Below are 18,368 nucleotides of genomic sequence, written 5' to 3'. Positions count from 1 at the left end.
GATAACAGAATACAAAATGTACATGTCAGATGCTGTGTTTGATGTATTACCCACCTCGGTAGACATATCTCCACATGATAAAGTTGGAGTGTCAGAGACTCATTTGTTTAACACACCGGATCCGACAATAACAAAAGCACATGAGGCGAAAGGGGAAGTGGGCTCCGCAAGTGAATTTACGTCAGTGTTGTGAATGTGAAATATTCACACCACAGCTGTAGGTGGAGCTCGTTGAGAAAACATGCGACAAGAAAAGTGAAAATCAGCAAATAAGTGGCTAGAGTTTCCGAACAGCCTTTTAAATATCAATGGTATTTAGTAAACTTTCGCAATTACACTTAAACCCACTCACCCACTCACCCTACAGACCTATTACAGATCAGTGGGTGGGACTTCACTTGTAGAAACTGAAATCAATATCCGCCATCTTGTTTGGAAGCTAAGCTAACAAGCGCTGTGGAGATAGTAAGTTATGACAATGACGGAAGAAACTAAATATGGAAGAAGAGGATTTTGAGATTCTGCTGCTCGAATCCGATGTTCGTGGCTATCTTTACGAGTCGCAGTATAGTTTAGAGCAGCTGTGGCTCATGGAGGAGCAGGAGACGGCTGCCTGTTGGTCGAGGACCCCGGACTGACTCTGGCGCTGGGCGGCTTGCTGGTCCCTGTGCTCTCGCTGCGTTCTACGGCCTACGGACACGGAGTTCGTCTGCTGCAGAGAATTTCAACGATGGCAATTTCTCCTGGAGGAAATCTCTGAATCAGACGAGCACACGGACGTTTGTGTTGTGATAGTTTCGCCTGACTAAACATCCAGGTAACATGCAGTAATTCACCACATAGAAAGAAATACAAACGAGGAGTAATTCACTAATGAGTTTGCCAATGTAACGTTAACGTGTTTGTTGTGGGAAGAAGGAGGCAGGAACTGGCGAACATTTAAACATTTTAATAGGAAAATGAACAAATACAAAACGAAAGTATAAGCCAGCAGCCCCTCATTGACGACTGCTGTAACGTTACACACAACAGAAACAAAACATAACATAAAATCAGGCCTGTTTCTCTCTCGATCTGCCGTCGTCCCTCCCCGTTTTATGCTTTCGCTTCTCCGTGAGAGACGCAAGACCGACGCGCGCCTCAAAGGTGTCTTTCATTATCATTCTCTGTTATAACTCAGGCCACCGGCCTCGCGCAGAGCGCCGTCCTCTTACATCCCTCGCCCTCGATCGTCCTGCTCGCCACAGCCAACTAGACATTTTGTGTGAAATGAATTTTAAACTCCGGTGACAGCTAATGTTAGCCTTGTAGATGGAAGAGTGAATTCTCTGTTTGCACTGTCCCGGATTAGTGGGTGTGGCTTGCGGATCTGTGCAATATGGGGCATTGTGCTACATGTAGTCTATAGGTGCCCCTTGGTTATTTTCTGTCTTTTCTCGGTCAAAAGGGCACCAAATTAAAAAATTCTTTTACATTTCGACTACATATATGATCCAATTTCAATAAAGATTAATGTTGCAATGGGTGAAATGCTCCTTTAAGTACTACTTAAGTAAAATATACTTTTAATTAGTGTATTTACAGTGTATCATTTTTACAGGTTTTTTAGCACAAAAAGTAAGAATGTACTACAAATGTACGTTCTTGTATTTAAGTGTTTTTTAGTGCAGTCAAGTACACAAGCGCTGTGTCCCAATGTGAAGGCTGCATCCTCCGAAGGCCATATTTGAAGGACGCTTGGCCGTATTTGAAGGCCAATTGCGTCACAGCCGCGTGACGAAGGCTGTCCCAATTCAAAGGCTGCACCCTCCGAAGGGCGCATTTGAAGGCCGATTGCGTGAGATAGGTCTAACTGCAGAACCTCAGAACCATACGTCATATAGCAGTGTGAGGACGACTGCGCCAGCCTGACAGTCTGATGCCAGAAGTGGGCGCGGCAAGTCATTGCGCTATTTCCATGTTTTGGAATGTTTTAAAGTTTAAAACAACGTTATTATAAAGACTTTTTTTAAACGATTTAATTGAAAAGATATATTTAATTAAATAGTAGGCTATACAAGATAAGAATTATGAATTGTCCTATTAACAAAAGACAATATTACTATTAACAAATGTTAATAGTTTTTTCAAAAGTTATTATGACACTTTATCCATTTAGTTGAGTTAAAAGATTAACAATATAAATTGAACAGCTAAAAAAAAAAAAAAAAAAGGAAAACAAAGCTTGAGCATTTGAACTTATGATTTAATTGAACATAATTTTAATACTCAACCAACATTTTTTTTTCATAGACCATACACAATAATTATATGATAGACTGAAAAATATATCAAAATATATATCAAAAAAGATATCAAAAGATCGTTGTGTGCTCCTATAGGAGCAATATATATTTCAATTCTCATGGTCAGAAAATTTAACAAATGCTGTGTGATAGGCTACTACGCCAATAACAACTTAAATCACAAACCATGATGTACAGTAACCTAACAAAGTGATACGATCCAAGTGCCTTTGTCACAATTCTCACTTAGTCACATTTATTATATAGTACTTTTTACAATATGGATTGTTTCATTCAAAGCAAGTTTACAGGGATAGGAAAATAATTCAACAAAGTTTGTCTGTGCAGATCTAAAACAAAATAGTGTTATAATCCAAGTAATTTCAGTGTTGATTCATTTCTGTTGTAAAAAAGTTATTTCAGGTAATTAATCTAGGCCTATAGTACGGTGGCCGAGAGAGTTCATCTTGTTGCAACCTAAAGAAGATGCATGCAAATACAAAAAAACGTGTGCAAATATAAAAATGCATGCAAATACAAAAAAAAAAAAAAAAAAAAATCAGCAAATTAAGAAAAACATCTTCATCAGTTCCACAACACACATTTGCTCCAAGTACTCACAACACAACCATACACAAAACGCGCTGCAAAACCTCACAACACAACCAAATACAGAAACGCTGCAAGTAACACACAGAGCACAACGGAAATGTTTCCGGGGAACCAAATAAGTGACGGACCCAACTGGGACTTGCTTATTGCTCGTGAGCTTCCCTATGCCCAAATAAATTTGGTTGCAAATAAATTATTTATTCTTACTTTATAAAAATCTGTTAAAATATCCGTTTTGTATATCTGTATGTCAGTGCCATACATTACCCAACATTTTTAGGAAACTTTTCTTATGAAAATTTAAACATAAAATGAAACTATTTGTATAGTGTAACTGATGTATAGATTAATATCTTGCCTTCATGTTCTTCTAGATCTGTTTTTATTTATTTAGTTTAGTTTTCAGATCATTGTTCTTTTCTCATTTGTATTGTGATGATATTGAACATATCATGTTGTATATTGTACACAAGTTGTATGTCATGATAATTTGTACCTCTGTGTTTTGTGGGGGGAAAAGTCAAATGAAATTAAATAAAATAAAGTAGAATTTTGAGTGAGCAAGGAGTAGGAATAGACGAACTATAAAAAATTATACTATTGTAATATTATTTATATATATAATATTATTTTAATAGTATAGTTTATTTATAAAAAAAAAAAAATAGGCTTTGACATCTTGTCAATAAAGGTTTTTTGCTGTAAGCATGTCCTATGTATGCTACTGTCTATGCTACCACGTCCCAGTCGGGTTCGTCACTTATTTGGTGCCCAGGAAACATTTCCGTTGTGGACCGTGTTATTTGCAGCGCGTTTCTGTATTTGGTGGTGTTGTGAACACTTGCAGCGCGTTGCTGTATTTGGTTGTGTTGTGAGTATTTGGAGCACACATGTGTTGTGGAACTGATGAAGATGTTTTTCTTAATTTGCGGATGTTTTTTTTTTTTTGTATTTGCATGTGTTTTTATATTTGCACACATTTTTTTGTATTTGCATGCGTAATACAGGGCTAAGATTATCACAAATAAACACAAAATTTTGACGCATATCCCAGTGTTTGTGCGGAGTGTGGAGCGATCACTGGATGGCAGCAGGGAATCGAGGGCACGGATACTCGCATTTTCCTATCAAAAGTGGAAACAACTTTACTCTATCATTTCTGGTCATACAGAAAATATTAATACATTATTCGCTACTACTTGTATTTGTGTAAACTCACAATAACAAGAAAACGTTGTGCTTTTGTAAAATAAACAAAAACAAATCAGGCGCGCTTTCATGATCTCCGTGAACTGAAGCGCGAGAACTGAAACAAAATATAGCCTATGTAGGCAAAAGCTTGAAATGTCCACTTTAAATGCACCAGATGACTAGTAAGTCAAAGTCCAAATCACAGCCTTTGTTGTCCAAACTTAACTAATATGCATAGTGCGGAACATTATATGAAGAGTTCAGATGCAAAAGCCTCTAAGTGCCATTTGAAATTTTCTTCTAGAATGATCATTTTTATCAAGCTTGTATATTTAAGTTCAGTGATTTCACTTAAATGGCAATGACAATTACCTATTAAATGAAGTTTTGTTAATAACTAAGTTCGGGAGGAGCACGTTCAGATAATTAACACGAGTGGACGGCAATCAGCAATCAGCAACCAATGATAAGAGGGTATATATAGACTCAGCAGTCTTACCTCGATCCATTGGCAGTTTGCAGCATTTGGCCATGGCCGAATCTAGCTCTTCCTGTTTTCGATAGAGAATCTTTCGTCCAGAATTAGGAATCTTTTCCGCAACCCGGTATCATCCCATGGGCGTCAGGCCAAACAAACGGGTCATCGCCACCCCGGGCGAAACATCCGCAATCTACTTCCGCGGTATCTTTAAACCGGACCATTCAATAATTCCTGCCATAGAGATATGGACAAGGCAATGCTGCCATCTTAACGCAAAGGAATGGACATTCCTCCAGCGTCGGCCGTCGCAACAGGCAGTAAGTAAGTTAAGCCACGCTGCAGATCCAGTCCCGGCTGATCCACACTCTCAAACATCTGCCGGGTCAACTCTGTGAGTGCTTAGCTGAAAACTTTCGCGTCCCTGATTGAACTTCGCATCGCTTCAATCGTTGAATGTCGAGCATTTACGCTATCCGGATACTAATTGTGATCGATATAAATAGTTTCTGTACAATGATTTGCGTTCCTTAAACGCGATGCTTCTTTATGGCGTAAAACTCACACGTAAACAGTAGGGCTGGGAATCGATTCTAAAAGAATTGATTCCTCGATCCCAAAAAGAATCGATTCCTCGATCCGAGGCGTTAGGAATATAGAGTCGATTCCAAAGCTAGGAATCGATTCCATTAACAGGAATCGACTCCTCTTTTTAAGATTTCAGAAGTTCAGACCAATTCTAACCCGCAGCTTCACCATTTGGTTTACTAATCCAGAACGAACAAATCGGCAGGGAACCACCCTTAGAAATGACAAATAAATAAATGAGAAACAACGGAGCTTTTACACTAGGCTTGTTACGGTGAAATGCCATATATGGTTTGTATCCTGTATTTGCAGCGGTCCGAGCGCATTTGTCCCCGACGCCCCCCGCAGCGTGGGTCCGGTTCCACACCCAATTTAATTCTATCGAACCTTGGTGCGTTCGCGTGCATCTTATGTCATTGCAAACGTGCACGGCGCTCGATGGAAAGCAGAACGTGGGTAAATATTGTGTATTTACTTATTTATTTTTAGTAAAATTGCTTCTATTATGCGCAGTTAAGTGAACAATACAGGTTTATTGTACGTGTGTCGCATAAGGTGGTTTTCTGCTGCTTGCAAACGGACCCTTAAGAATACAGTGGATTTACAAATATGTTGCTCTGATTCCACATACAATGCTCGAATACACTGCAGGCTCACTCTCGCTCGTATCCAGGGTAATTCCTCAACACTATCACCCCTTACTTATTTAACTGAATACATCACAATAAGCTAAAACGCATACACAGGATACCTTATTTCCTGAACAAGGGCGCACCCGAGTCCGTGCTGGGTAGTCAGTACTACCACCACCTCCTCCAGGTAGTCTCGGGTCCGGTACCCCAGTGCGCACCCGGTTCCCATAATGGCGTTCACATTAGCGATTTTTCATGCGAACCATTCCCCGTTACGGACTTAACTGCCAGGGTGAAAGTTCCCTAAGCCATTTTGAAACGTTAATAAAGATGTGCATAATCCTGCAAAGATTAAATCTCCCCTCTTTTTCGCATCTTTGTTTGCGCTCAAGAAGATGATAATTGGCCAGCCAGGCCCCAATCTACTTCCCGCTTTTGCTCGGCTTCACACCACAGCTCATTTGCACAGGTACGTTTCTCCACTGCCCAGCAGTGACGTCTACTCTGCTCCCACTGAAGCTCTGTTTCTCCGGCTAATTTTCTATACTGCCCCAGCAGTGACGTCTCCTCTGCTCCCACTGGAGCTCTGTTTCTCTGGCTAATTTTCTCCACCGCCCCAGCAGTGACGTCTCCTCTGCTCCCAAAGGAGCTCCGTTTCTCTGACTAATTTTTCTACTCTGCCCCAGCAGTGGTGTCTCATCTGCTCCCACAGGAGCTCTGTTTCTCTGACTAATTTTTCTACTTTGCCCCAACAGTGATGTCTCATCTGCTCCCACAGAAGCTCTGTTTCTCTGACTAATTTTTCTACTTTGCCCCAACAGTGATTTCTCATCTGCTCCCACAAGAGCTCTGTTTCTCTGACTAATTTTTCTACTCTGCCCCAGCAGTGATGTCTACTCTGCTCCCACAGGAGCTCCGTTTCTCTGACTAATTTTTCTACTCTGCTCCCACAGGAGCTCTGTTTCTCTGACAAATTTTTCTACTCTGCCCCAGCAGTGATGTCTACTCTGCTCCCACAGGAGCTCCGTTTCTCTGGCTAATCTTTTCTACTCTGCCCCAGCAGTGATGTCTACTCTGCTCCCACAGGAGCCGTGTTTCTTTCGGCTAATTTTTCTACTCCGCCCCAGCAGTGATGTCTCCTCTGCTCCCACTGGAGCTCTGTTTCTCTGGCTAATTTTCTCCACCGCCCCAGCAGTGATGTTTCCTCTGCCCCCACAGGAGCTCTGTTTCTCTGGCCAATCTTTTATACTCTGCCCCAGCAGTGATGTCTCATCTGCTCCCACAAGAGCCGTGTTTCTTTCGGCTAATTTTCTACTCTGCCCCAGCAGTGATGTCTCATCTGCTCCCACAGGAGCTCTGTTTCTCTGGCTAATCTTTTCTACTCTGCCCCAGCAGTGATGTCTACTCTGCTCCCACAGGAGCTCCGTTTCTCTGGCCAATCTTTTATACTCTGCCCCAGCAGTGATGTCTCATCTGCTCCCACAAGAGCCGTGTTTTTTTCGGCTAATTTTCTACTCTGCCCCAGCAGTGATGTCTCATCTGCTCCCACAGGAGCTCTGTTTCTCTGGCTAATCTTTTCTACTCTGCCCCAGCAGTGATGTCTACTCTGCTCCCACAGGAGCCGTGTTTCTTTCGGCTAATTTTTCTACTCTACCCCAGCAGTGACGTCTCATCTGCTCCCACTGAAGCTCTGTTTCTCTGGCTAATTTTTCTACTCTGCCCCAGCAGTGATGTCTCATCTGCTCCCACAGGAGCTCTGTTTCTCTGGCTAATTTTTCTACTCGGCCCCAGCAGTGATGTCTCATCTGCTCCTACAGGAGCTCTGATTCTCTGAATAATTCTCACATGAGCTCTGTTTCTCTAGCTATTTTTTCTACACTGACACAGCAGTGATGTCTACTCTGCTCCCACTGGAGCTCTCTTTCTCTGACTAATTTTTACTCGGCCCCAGCAGTGATGTCTACTCTGCTCCCACTGGAGCTCTCTTACCCTGGCTTATTTTCTACACTGCTATAACAGTGACGTCCCCTCTGCTCCCACTGGAGCCCTGTTTCTCTGGCTAACTTTCTACACTGCCACAGCAGTGTCGTCTCCTCTGCTCCATCTGAAACTCTTTTCTCTGGCTAATTTTCTTCACCGTCACAGCAATGATGTCTACTCTGCTCCCACAGGAGCTCCGTTTCTCTGGCTAATTTACTACACCGCCACAGCAGTGACGTTCTCCTCTGCTCCCACAGATGCTCTGTTTCTCTGGATAATTTTCTACACTGCTCAAGCAGTGACCTCTTCTCTGCTCCCGCAGGAGCTCTGTTCCTCTGGCTTATTTTCTACACTGCTATAACAATGATGTTTTCTCTCCAGTACATCACCATTTAGAATTATTATTCCTGCTAAAACCCTTAATTGATTATTTCCTCTGTCCAGCAAGCTTGGTCTCCAAGCTAACGTCGCACGCATCAAAATTTATCCTCCAAGCGGTATCTCCCAGGACCCTTCAATCCTATATTACCGCTTGGAGGTAACATAAAGAAAGGAAACGATAAATATAACGTCTCTTATAACTTGCCTTCCCCCGATTTTTTTTTTTTTCTTTCCAATCAAATCTTTTATCTCCTATTAAAGGTTATTTGAGCGGCAATCCAGTTTTTCCCATAAACTGTCGTACGGCACTACTTCTGTGGAGTTAAACAATTCACAAACCCTGATTAAAGGGATCCAAAGATCCCAGCCCACCCGCCCCCGACTCCGGACACCCCATAACACTGGAAATTCTCATTAAATGTATTCGGCTTTCCGCATAAGCTACCAGCCCTTCAGTTCCACTCACACACTCAATGCCATGTTTAAATTACCCTTTTTCGTTTTTCTTAGACACTCAAAAAACCGCCATCACTTTATGAGCAGAGTGAGTGCTTTCCCAGAGGAGCCCTTACATTTTTCTCCTTCATCCAGCGAGCAGTTGGTCTCACAGCGGATGCAGTGTGAGAAAAATCTCCTGGGCAAGCACTCAATTTTTCCACTTTTCAGTTTTCCTTCTTCCATCCAGCGAGCATCGGTCTCACAGCGGATGGAGTGAGAGCTTTCCCAGTAGAGCACTTAAAATTTTCTCTTCCATCCAGCGAGCAGTTGGTCTCACAGCGGACGGACATGAGAAAATTTCCTGGGCAAACACTCATTTTCCCCTCTTGTCAGGTTTCCTCTTTCCGTCCAGCGAGCATTAGTCTCACAGCGGACGGAGTGAGAGCTTTCCCAGTAGAGCACTTAAAATTTTCTCTTTCATCCAGCGAGCAGCTGGTCTCACAGCGGATGGAATACGAGAAATCTCCTGGGCAAACACTCATTTTCCCCTCTTGTCAGGTTTCCTCTTTCCGTCCAGCGAGCATTGGTCTCACAGCGGACGGAGTGAGAGCTTTCCCATTAGAGCACTTAAATTTTCTCTCTTTCATCCGGTGAGCATTCGGTCTCACCGTGGACGAGAGTACGAGAAAATCTCCTGGATAAGCACTCATTTTCCTCTTTTCAGGTTTCCTCTTTCCGTCCAGCGAGCATTGGTCTCACATCGGACGGAGCGAGAAAGTTCCAGGTAGAGCACTCATGTTTTCTCTTTCATTTCAGCGAATATTTGGTCTTACAGTGGATGCAGCGCGAAAACCTCCTGGACAAGTATACAACAACCACACCTTGTTCGCAGTCAACAAGGGCCATCAGTCCAGGCAGTGAGCCAACATCACGGGCCTCCCTGACCAAGCATCCAGGCCCCTTCTCGAGATGCCAGCCCGCCATTTCTTGGCACTCTTTGGGGGGTCTTTAGTCCGGCGGCTGTCCTCTGCTCTTTAGCCTTTTGGGGGGAGTACTCTGGGTTCGGGCAGAATTCCGAGCACGGAGCCCTCCCTCCGGACAGCACGCCAAATACGCATTGAATCTTACTCACTCAAAATTATATGTAAGTGTGAACTCGTGAAATGAAGTTTTGTTAATAACTAAGTTCGGGAGGAGCACGTTCAGATAATTAACACGAGTGGACGGCAATCAGCAATCAGCAACCAATGATAAGAGGGTATATATAGACTCAGCAGTCTTACCTCGATCCATTGGCAGTTTGCAGCATCCCTCCTCCACCCCTTCTCCACACTCCTAGTCCTGCACACTCCTCTTTCTAAAAAATCACTTGCATACGGGGGGAGTACTCTGGGTTCGGGCAGAATTCCGAGCACGGAGCCCTCCCTCCGGACAGCACGCCAAATACGCATTGAATCTTACTCACTCAAAATTATATGTAAGTGTGAACTCGTGAATTGTTATTTAAGTGAAATTACTGAACTTAAATATACAAGTTTGATAAAAATCATCATTAAAGAAGAAAATTTCAAATTGCATTTAGAGGCTTTTGCATCTGAACTCTTCATATAGAAACTGTGTCTATTCCTCGTTTAGTGAAGCCAAACAATAAATCTAGTGTAGGATCTAGCAAAAATCTCTAAACCAGAAAATCTAAATATCAGTGAACAAAAACAATTTCTAAAGCTAAGTCTTCTAAACATTAGATCGCTCACACCTAAGGCGATTATTGTAAATGAAATGGTCACAGATAATAATTTCGATGTTCTGTGCCTTACTGAAACCTAGCCAACCCACCAAATGAGTATTTCGGTCTAAATGAATCTACTCCGCCAGGATACTATTATAAACACGAGCCTCATCTGTTCGGTCGTGGCGGCGGTGTTGCAACAATCTATAAAGATATTTTTAATATTACTCAGAAAACAGGTCACAGGTTTAATTCATTTGAAGTACTTGTGCTAAATGTTACGCTCTTAAATGTAAGAAGGAAATCCATATTATCTCTAGCCTTGGCTACTGTGACCTCCAGGGCCATATGCTGATTTCCTAAAAGAGTTTGCAGACTTTCTCTTGGATCTATTGGCGAATGTCGATAAAGCAATAATTGTTGGAGATTTTAACATACACGTAGATAATACAAATGATGCTTTAGGGGCTGCGTTTACAGACTTATTAAACTCCTTTGGGGTCAAACAAAATGTCAGTGGTCCCACTCATCATCTAAATTATACACTAGTTTAAAAATAAATAAAATGGTAAATGGACTGCATTTATATAGCGCCTTTATTGACCTAATGGCCACCAAAGCGCTTTACATTTGCCTCACATTCACCCATTCATACACTCATTCACACACCGACGGCAGTGTCAGCCATGCAAGGCGCCATCCAGCTCGTCGGGAGCAGCTGGGGTTAGGTGTCTTGCTCATGGACACCTCGACACTTGGTCAGGTGGAACCGAGGACTGAACCACCAACCTTTCGGTTCATAGACAACCCACATGAACCACTGAGCCACTGCCGCCCCGGATTTAATTATCATATGGAACCAATCCAACTGATATAGATATTATACCACAAAGCGATGATGTCACTGATCATTACATGGTGACTTACATAATACGTACTGCTGAAATATGTCATGTTGCGCGGCGTCATATTCTGACATTGACGAGCAGTGACAGACCAATGAGCTCAGATGAACACGAACACACATACACCCTGTCCTCTGTTTTGACCATAGGTTTTGACGTGCTCTCTGCTCGCGCCTCGCGGCTTGCGCGCTGAATCTGATTATAACAGAACTTAAGGGAACATGAAATTCTGTCACCTACATTTAGGGTGGCTGAAACCGTAGGAAATTTATTTCACAAAATGATGTTGTTACGAATCCTCACGCTTTTTAAAGTGAGCATACGGAGATCTTTTACATTTCCTAGTCGGTATACGGAAATCCTTGACATTTTGTAGTGGGTATAAGGCGTACCTGCGTATCACGTAGACTACACCACTGGTTGCGCCACGTTATAGACCAGGCAGAACAATCCTTCCAACCACTATAGATAGATTCTCAAATAGCTTACCTGATCTATCTAAGCTGCTAAGTGAACCCAAACAAACATATGAATTAGAGGAAATGACTAGCAGTTCGAGCACCATTTTCACTAGTACATTAGATATTGTTGCACCAATTAGATTAAAAAAGGTTAGAGAGAAAACTAAAGCACCATGGTACAACAGTGCTACGCATGCTATCAAGAGAGAAACTCGCAACTTTCAAGAGAGTAAATGGAAACAAACTAATTTAGAGGTCTTTAGAATCGCGTGGAAAGACAGTATGTCACGTATAAAAAGGCCCTAAAAACAGCCAGGGCTGAGCATCTCCGCAAACTAATCGAAAATAACCAAAATAATCCAAGGTTTTTAATTAACACTGTGGCTAGACTAATAAACAGACATCACCAGGGCAAAATATACTGTTACAATTTAGTAGTAATGATTTTATGAATTACTTCAATCAGAAAATAGAAAGCATCCAAAACACAATTATTAATGTATGCTGTCTTATGATTCAGCCTCAATTACGGCCCCTCTAGAACAACTACACTGCTTTACAACAATAGGACAGGAAGAGCTAAATAAACTTATCATTGCATCTAAACCAACAACATGTTTATTAGATCCAATACCCACTAAACTACTGAAAGAACTATTACCTGCAGTGGAAGAGCCTCTCCTCAATATTATTAACTCGTCTTTATCTTTAGGTCATGTTCCAAAAATATTCAAGCTGGCATTAATAAAACCTCTTATTAAGAAACCGCAATTAAGAAACCGCAATTAGATCCAAATAACTTAGCAAATTACAGACCCATTTCAAATCTTCCATTTATGTCCAAAATACTAGAAAAAGTAGTGTCCGCTCAATTGTGCTCTTTTTTGCAAGAAAATGATATCTATGAAAAATTCCAGTCAGGATTCAGACCGCATCATAGTACAGAAACTGCGCTAGTTAAAATTACAAATGATTTACTTTTAGCTTCTGACCAAGGCTGTATCTCAATACTAGTCCTACTTAATCTTAGCGCTGCGTTCAACACTATAGAGCATAAAATACTCTTGGAATGACTACAAAACTACAGTGGTGTTCAGGGACAGGCATTAAGCTGGTTTAGATCGTACTTATCGGACCGTTATCATTTTGTCTGTTTAAATGGGGAAAAATCAAAGATAACGTCAGTAGACTATGGAGTACCGCAAGGATCGGTGTTAGGCCCTCTGCTATTCTCAATATATATGCTGCCACTTGGTAATATTATAAGAAAACATGGAATTAACTTCCAATGTTACGCTGACGACACTCAATTATATATTTCATCACAACCAGACGAAAACACTAACTCATCTAAATTGACAGATTGTCTCAAAGATATAAAATGCTGGATGACGCGTAATTTCCTGCTATTATATTCAGATAAAATGGAGGTATTACTTATTGGTCCAAAAAACAAAACCTCTTACAATACAACTTTAATATAGACGGATGTCCTGTTACTTTATCCACTACAGTAAAAGACCTGGGTGTTATACTAGACCGCAACTTGTCTTTCGAAAATCATATTTCATATGTTACAAGAACAGTCTTTTTCCACCTTAGAAACATTGCTAAGCTACGTAACATGCTATCTATTTCTGATGCAGAAAAATTAGTTCATGCATTCATGACCTCGAGACTAGATTACTGTAATGCTTTATTAGCTGGTTGTCCTGCATCCTCAATAAACAAGCTACAGTTAGTACAAAATGCAGCTGCTAGAGTTCTTACTAGGTCAAGAAAATATGATCATTTAACACCGATTTTATCATCTCTACACTGGTTACCTATTAAGTTCCGTATAAACTACAAAATACTACTACTGACCTATAAAGCCCTAAATGGTTTAGCTCCTATGTACTTAACGGACCTTTTTTCGCCCTACAATCCACCGCGTTCCTTAAGATCACTAAATTTGAGGCTTCTGGTCATTCCTAGGATATCTAAGTCCACTAAAGGAAGGAGGGCGTTCTTGTATTTAGCTCCAAAACTCTGGAATAGACTTCCCGATACGGTCCGAGGCTCTGACTCGCTGACACAGTTTAAAACTAGATTAAAGACGCATCTCTTTAGTCAAGCATTCACATAATGCTTACCTTTTAGTCCTCTGTTATGCCATACGGAACCGTTTACCACTGAAACTGCTTAACACACCAGTGGGGGTCGACAGCCTTTTAGACAAACGGGTCAGCGCGTATGGTTGGGTTGCGGAGAGTTTGTGAGATAGTGGTTTTCTAACACCGACTCCCGTATAATTGAAATCATTATGAACATCAGCTATGCTAATTATTTCCCATCTGCCTTTCTGCTGTTATCTCGGGACGTTTGTCCCGAGAAAAATGGCGTTCGTCAGGTTCAGTTTTGTATCCAGCCTCTCACGGGGATTTCGGATGCCCCAACGCCTGTGATGAGAAGACCAACGCCTGTGAAGAGAAGACTCAGCACCGGGGATATGTTATGGCACCGTTTTATATATAAACAATATTTATATTTAATATTTATATATAAACAATATGAATGTTACCCAGAGGAGAACTGGCCCCCGACTGAGCCTGGGTTCTCCCAAGGTTTTTTCTCCATCCAATCTGATGGAGTTTTGGTTCCTTGCCACTGTTGCCTTGCTTTTGGCTTGCTTAGTTGGGGATATTTAATATTTAATATTTAACAATATTATTGATCTGTGTTGTACTACTTTCATGTTATCATTGTGAAGCTGCTTTGATACAATCTGTATTGTGAAAAGCGCTATATAAATAAATGTGACTTGACTTAAAACGATCAAATTAGAATTGAAAACTAATATCTTCTGATTATGTAATAATCCGTATGAAAGTTGTGTTTTTCTCTATAAAGGTGCATCCGCCTTATATGGCCCACTTCCGGCATCAGACTGTCAGGCTGTCGTTCTCACACTGCTATGAAGTATGGTTCTACGGTTCTGCATTTGGTTAATATTGGATTGCGTCACCGCAGCGCGATGAAGGCTGTCCCAATTCAGTTAAGCCAAGTTCACACTACAGGATTTTAAGTCCGATTTATGCCCGATTTGCAAATCGTTGAGCTCGCCGACAGGTCAGGGTGTTATCGCGTGCAAATCGCGGGGGATTAGCGGACGATGAACGCTTGCCAATCTGTTAGTATGAAAGAGCCAACAACGCAGCGAAAACGCTCACAGATGCGTTGCCGAGCCCAGAAAAATATCTAGCCTGCTAGATATCCAGAGCGGTTGCGCGACTCAATCTCAGTGATTTCATGAGTACAGCCAATCATAGCAACGCATGGGTTGAGGACACCAGGTAAATCTTAGTTTTTATTTATTTTTTATTTTTTTGCATTTTTTCTCAGAGCAGATCGTTGCGCAGTGTGCAGCAACAGTGTTTCTGTCTGACGTCCATATTCACGTGTTGTGTTCTCTTCGCACGTGCTGTTTCGCGTCATTTCTGGTTCGTTTTATTGCTGGTTTTTCACGGTTTTTCATGACAAAACGTGGTTTGTAGACAAGATAGAATCGTTGGGTGACAGAGTTGTTGTGAACTCGTTATTTATTTGATTATTTTCATGATTCAGACCGTACCATAGTACTGAAAAGCTCTCATTAGAGTCAAAAATTATTTGCTCTTATCATCCGATTGTGGATATATCTCATTGTAGTGCATTGTCAACTCGTGTAGTGAGTTACCTCCTGTTGTGGATCAATCACGTTGTGTTGTGTGGTGTGAACAGCTAAACAACTTGAACACTCCTGATTTCACTGAGAGCAAGTCATGTAGTGTGAACCGCACAGTTCAGCCCGACGTTTAAAAATCATGTAGTGTGAACTAGGCTTAATGCATCCTCCGAAGGCTGTATTCGAAGGCTGGTTGCGTCATCGCGGCGCGACGAAGGCTACCCTGATTCAAATGCGACGGCCAAATGCACCCTTCATTTCGCCGAGAAAGAGAGGATACATAAATGGATCCTACCCGATCCTACGTGGCCTATCCTACCCCATAAGTCATTGCACTGGTGACGACAGCATTTTTTATTTTATTTTTTTTTTAAGCGGCCGAGAGTTCGGTGGTGGACGGCAAATTCACATTTAAACGTAAAAGTATTGTTTTCATTAAAGGGGGGTTGACTGCTTTTTTTCTTTGCATGATTGTATTTATGGGGTGCAATATAACATGTATTCGTGGTTTTTCTTTTTTTAAAGGTGCCATATGGAATAATTGAGGTAAAAATATCCCAAAAATTAGCTACACACATCAAAAGAATGTGAAGAAATAAGTGCAATGATGTCATTCAAAAACTGGCAAGTTATAGTGCTGCCGAGATATAACCTAAATTAGCATGCTAAATTATTAGGCCCGGCAGGTGTCGTAATACCAGTTTCGGCCATGGGAGGCAGTATGCGGGCGGGCAAAGTTACCATCAGCCAAACTGCAGTAACACGAGTAAGTCGCGCCGGCTTGTGTGCACTTGAACCTGATGTCATGTCGTGAGGAAATACAACCCACTACTAAAATTTCAGTTCAGGGATGAGTTAAATAAATGATTGGTCGATATTATGCATGAGGAATACATTTTGGTAAGTTGTAACATATCTTTCAACAGTGTTTGTGTTCTTTTACCATTAGCTAGTCAGACTGATCTCATGAAGTAGCATGTGTATGCCACGCCAATTCGTATTTCCATTTTTGGTGTGCTATCAAGACGCATAATTGCCTTTCAGCGTGTTTATGAACGCCGTTGACTTAACGTTATATAAACATATGACTTACCTCAACCCCGTCCCTAAACCTAACCGTCACTGGGGTTAATGGCATTTATGACTGTTCCAATGCGTAGAGATAACACGCCACCTGACTCGAAAGTGGCGTGTATGTTTACGCAAAAGTCATGATGTCATGTTGAGCTAGTAGAGATGATCGGTTCACGTGCGCTAGGGATCTGCCGTCTAACATTTACAAGCGCCAAAACTGCATTTATTGATTGAATTGTGTAATAAAATTAACAGAATCTGAGAGCTGAGATCGGTCTCTGTGTCCTTTTCTGTGCATGACAAAATGGATGTGGCGTGAGAGTGTGTGAAAAGTTGTGTGTCTCACGGTCAATTTGTGAGAGTTGGCAGCTCTGAAAGGCGCTAGCTTGGTCCACATCAGGGAATGCTGCCTGTCAAATTAATTCAAACTAATGATAAAAAATGTAACATGAACAAAACGAATACCATAAACTAAAAATTGATTAGTTTTAAATTAATTTTCCCATATCGTCGAAATGCACTGGCTTGTCAATGAGACGGCCTTTATAATTTAGTATTGAGATGTTGTTCATTTGGTCTCTAATCTCTGAAAATCTCCAAATGATCCACGTGAAACTGCGGTCTTCCAACCTTTTACTATTAGTTTTACTGATTAATATGCGCGAGGGAGACCCGCTCGCCCGTGTTGTTTGAAGACATGAGTGCGCGCGGCCGCGGAGGTATTTTTCTGGAGGTATACTGCCCCCATCTGGTATGGAATATGGTGTATGATTTGATTTTTTATCCCAGAAGGCACCTTTAAAAGTCTTATTTTTCATAAACTTCACCTTTATTGTCAGCCGTGCTCTCCTCTGTCCCCTGAACGAGCGGTTCACTTCCTGATTCTAGGGCTGTCGCGATAACCGCAATATTGCAGTACCGCGCTTCTGACAAGTAAACCGCAGAGGATTGCACGCAACCGCGATATTCACGTTTTTTTATAAGGCTTGTTTTGAACTTCATGCATGTGTATTGAATGTTAAACAAGTTCATAATGATAACAACAAGACTGTTTATCTTGGTGATGTGTAGCCTACAGAGGCTTCACACAGACAGTGAATGAGAGAGATCTGCAGAGCGCGTGCGATTACCTGCGTCTGTCTTTGAAGTCGTGAAAAGGTTGCCGTGTCAAAGGAAAGCGAAATGTTTGTCGTATCATCATTTTAAGCTTCACGTCACGGGTATTTTCCACAAATGCGCGTCAGCAGTAGGGCTGGGCAAAAAAATTGATTTTTCGATTAATCGTTTTTTAAAATGTGTTCGATTCAAAATCGATTCTCAACGGCCACGAATCGATTTTTTCCATATAAAGGGCTCGCGGACGCGGTGCTGCATCTTCTCGTCTCTCTGCACTAGGCAAGCGCCAAGCGCTGCAGCTGTCGATCACACACGCGTTCAGGAGTCGGGACATGACGGAATATTCACCTAACAATCGGGCCAGCATTGCATCGTAACCTATGATCGTAACTAACGTTTATCATTTTCACGTCTTTTTGTGTTTTACAAACAATGTTAAACCATCCCATGCTCGCGCACTCTCAGAGATGTCTTTCACTGCGTGCACAGTACAGCCTAAATCTGCCTCACAAACAGCTCGCCAGAAACAAAAGTTTTGTCCCTGGATTATATCACTTTAACAGTTAAAACACGCGACATTATGTCAAAATTCTGGTCTTGGTGAGTAACCTCGTAAAGACAGTCGGTAATGTCTTAAATTAGAATTAAACGCGTGTGACAGAAAGTTAATGAAACAGTAATGGATTCGCGCACTAGTTCTTAAAGTGAACGCAGCCATTTGTGTCAGTCATTAATTCTGTTGTCATAACAACAGAATATAGCATTAATCGAGAATCGAAATCGAATCGAAAT

The 18,368-nt window shown here is 41.6% G+C and overlaps 1 protein-coding gene and 1 long non-coding RNA gene across 3 annotated transcripts in view; one reads left to right on the top strand and one right to left on the bottom strand.

Moving 5' to 3' along the window:
• gdf11 (growth differentiation factor 11) overlaps positions 1-18,368 on the bottom strand; it is a 234,868-nt gene that overhangs the window by 169,039 nt on the left and 47,461 nt on the right. The gene's annotated exons all lie outside the window — the stretch shown is intronic.
• Positions 4,630-9,710, top strand: LOC148970131 (uncharacterized). The gene is made up of 2 exons (XR_016148657.1): positions 4,630-6,255; positions 9,402-9,710. It is a non-coding gene; the product is annotated as an uncharacterized LOC148970131 (long non-coding RNA).

This window comes from Pimephales promelas, chromosome 21 (assembly GCF_988280905.1).
Source record: "Pimephales promelas chromosome 21, fPimPro1.hap1.1, whole genome shotgun sequence".
Taxonomy (NCBI): domain Eukaryota; kingdom Metazoa; phylum Chordata; class Actinopteri; order Cypriniformes; family Leuciscidae; genus Pimephales; species Pimephales promelas.
The sequence above is the reverse complement of the archived record's forward strand: the minus strand, read 5'-3'. Positions and strand labels throughout refer to the sequence as shown.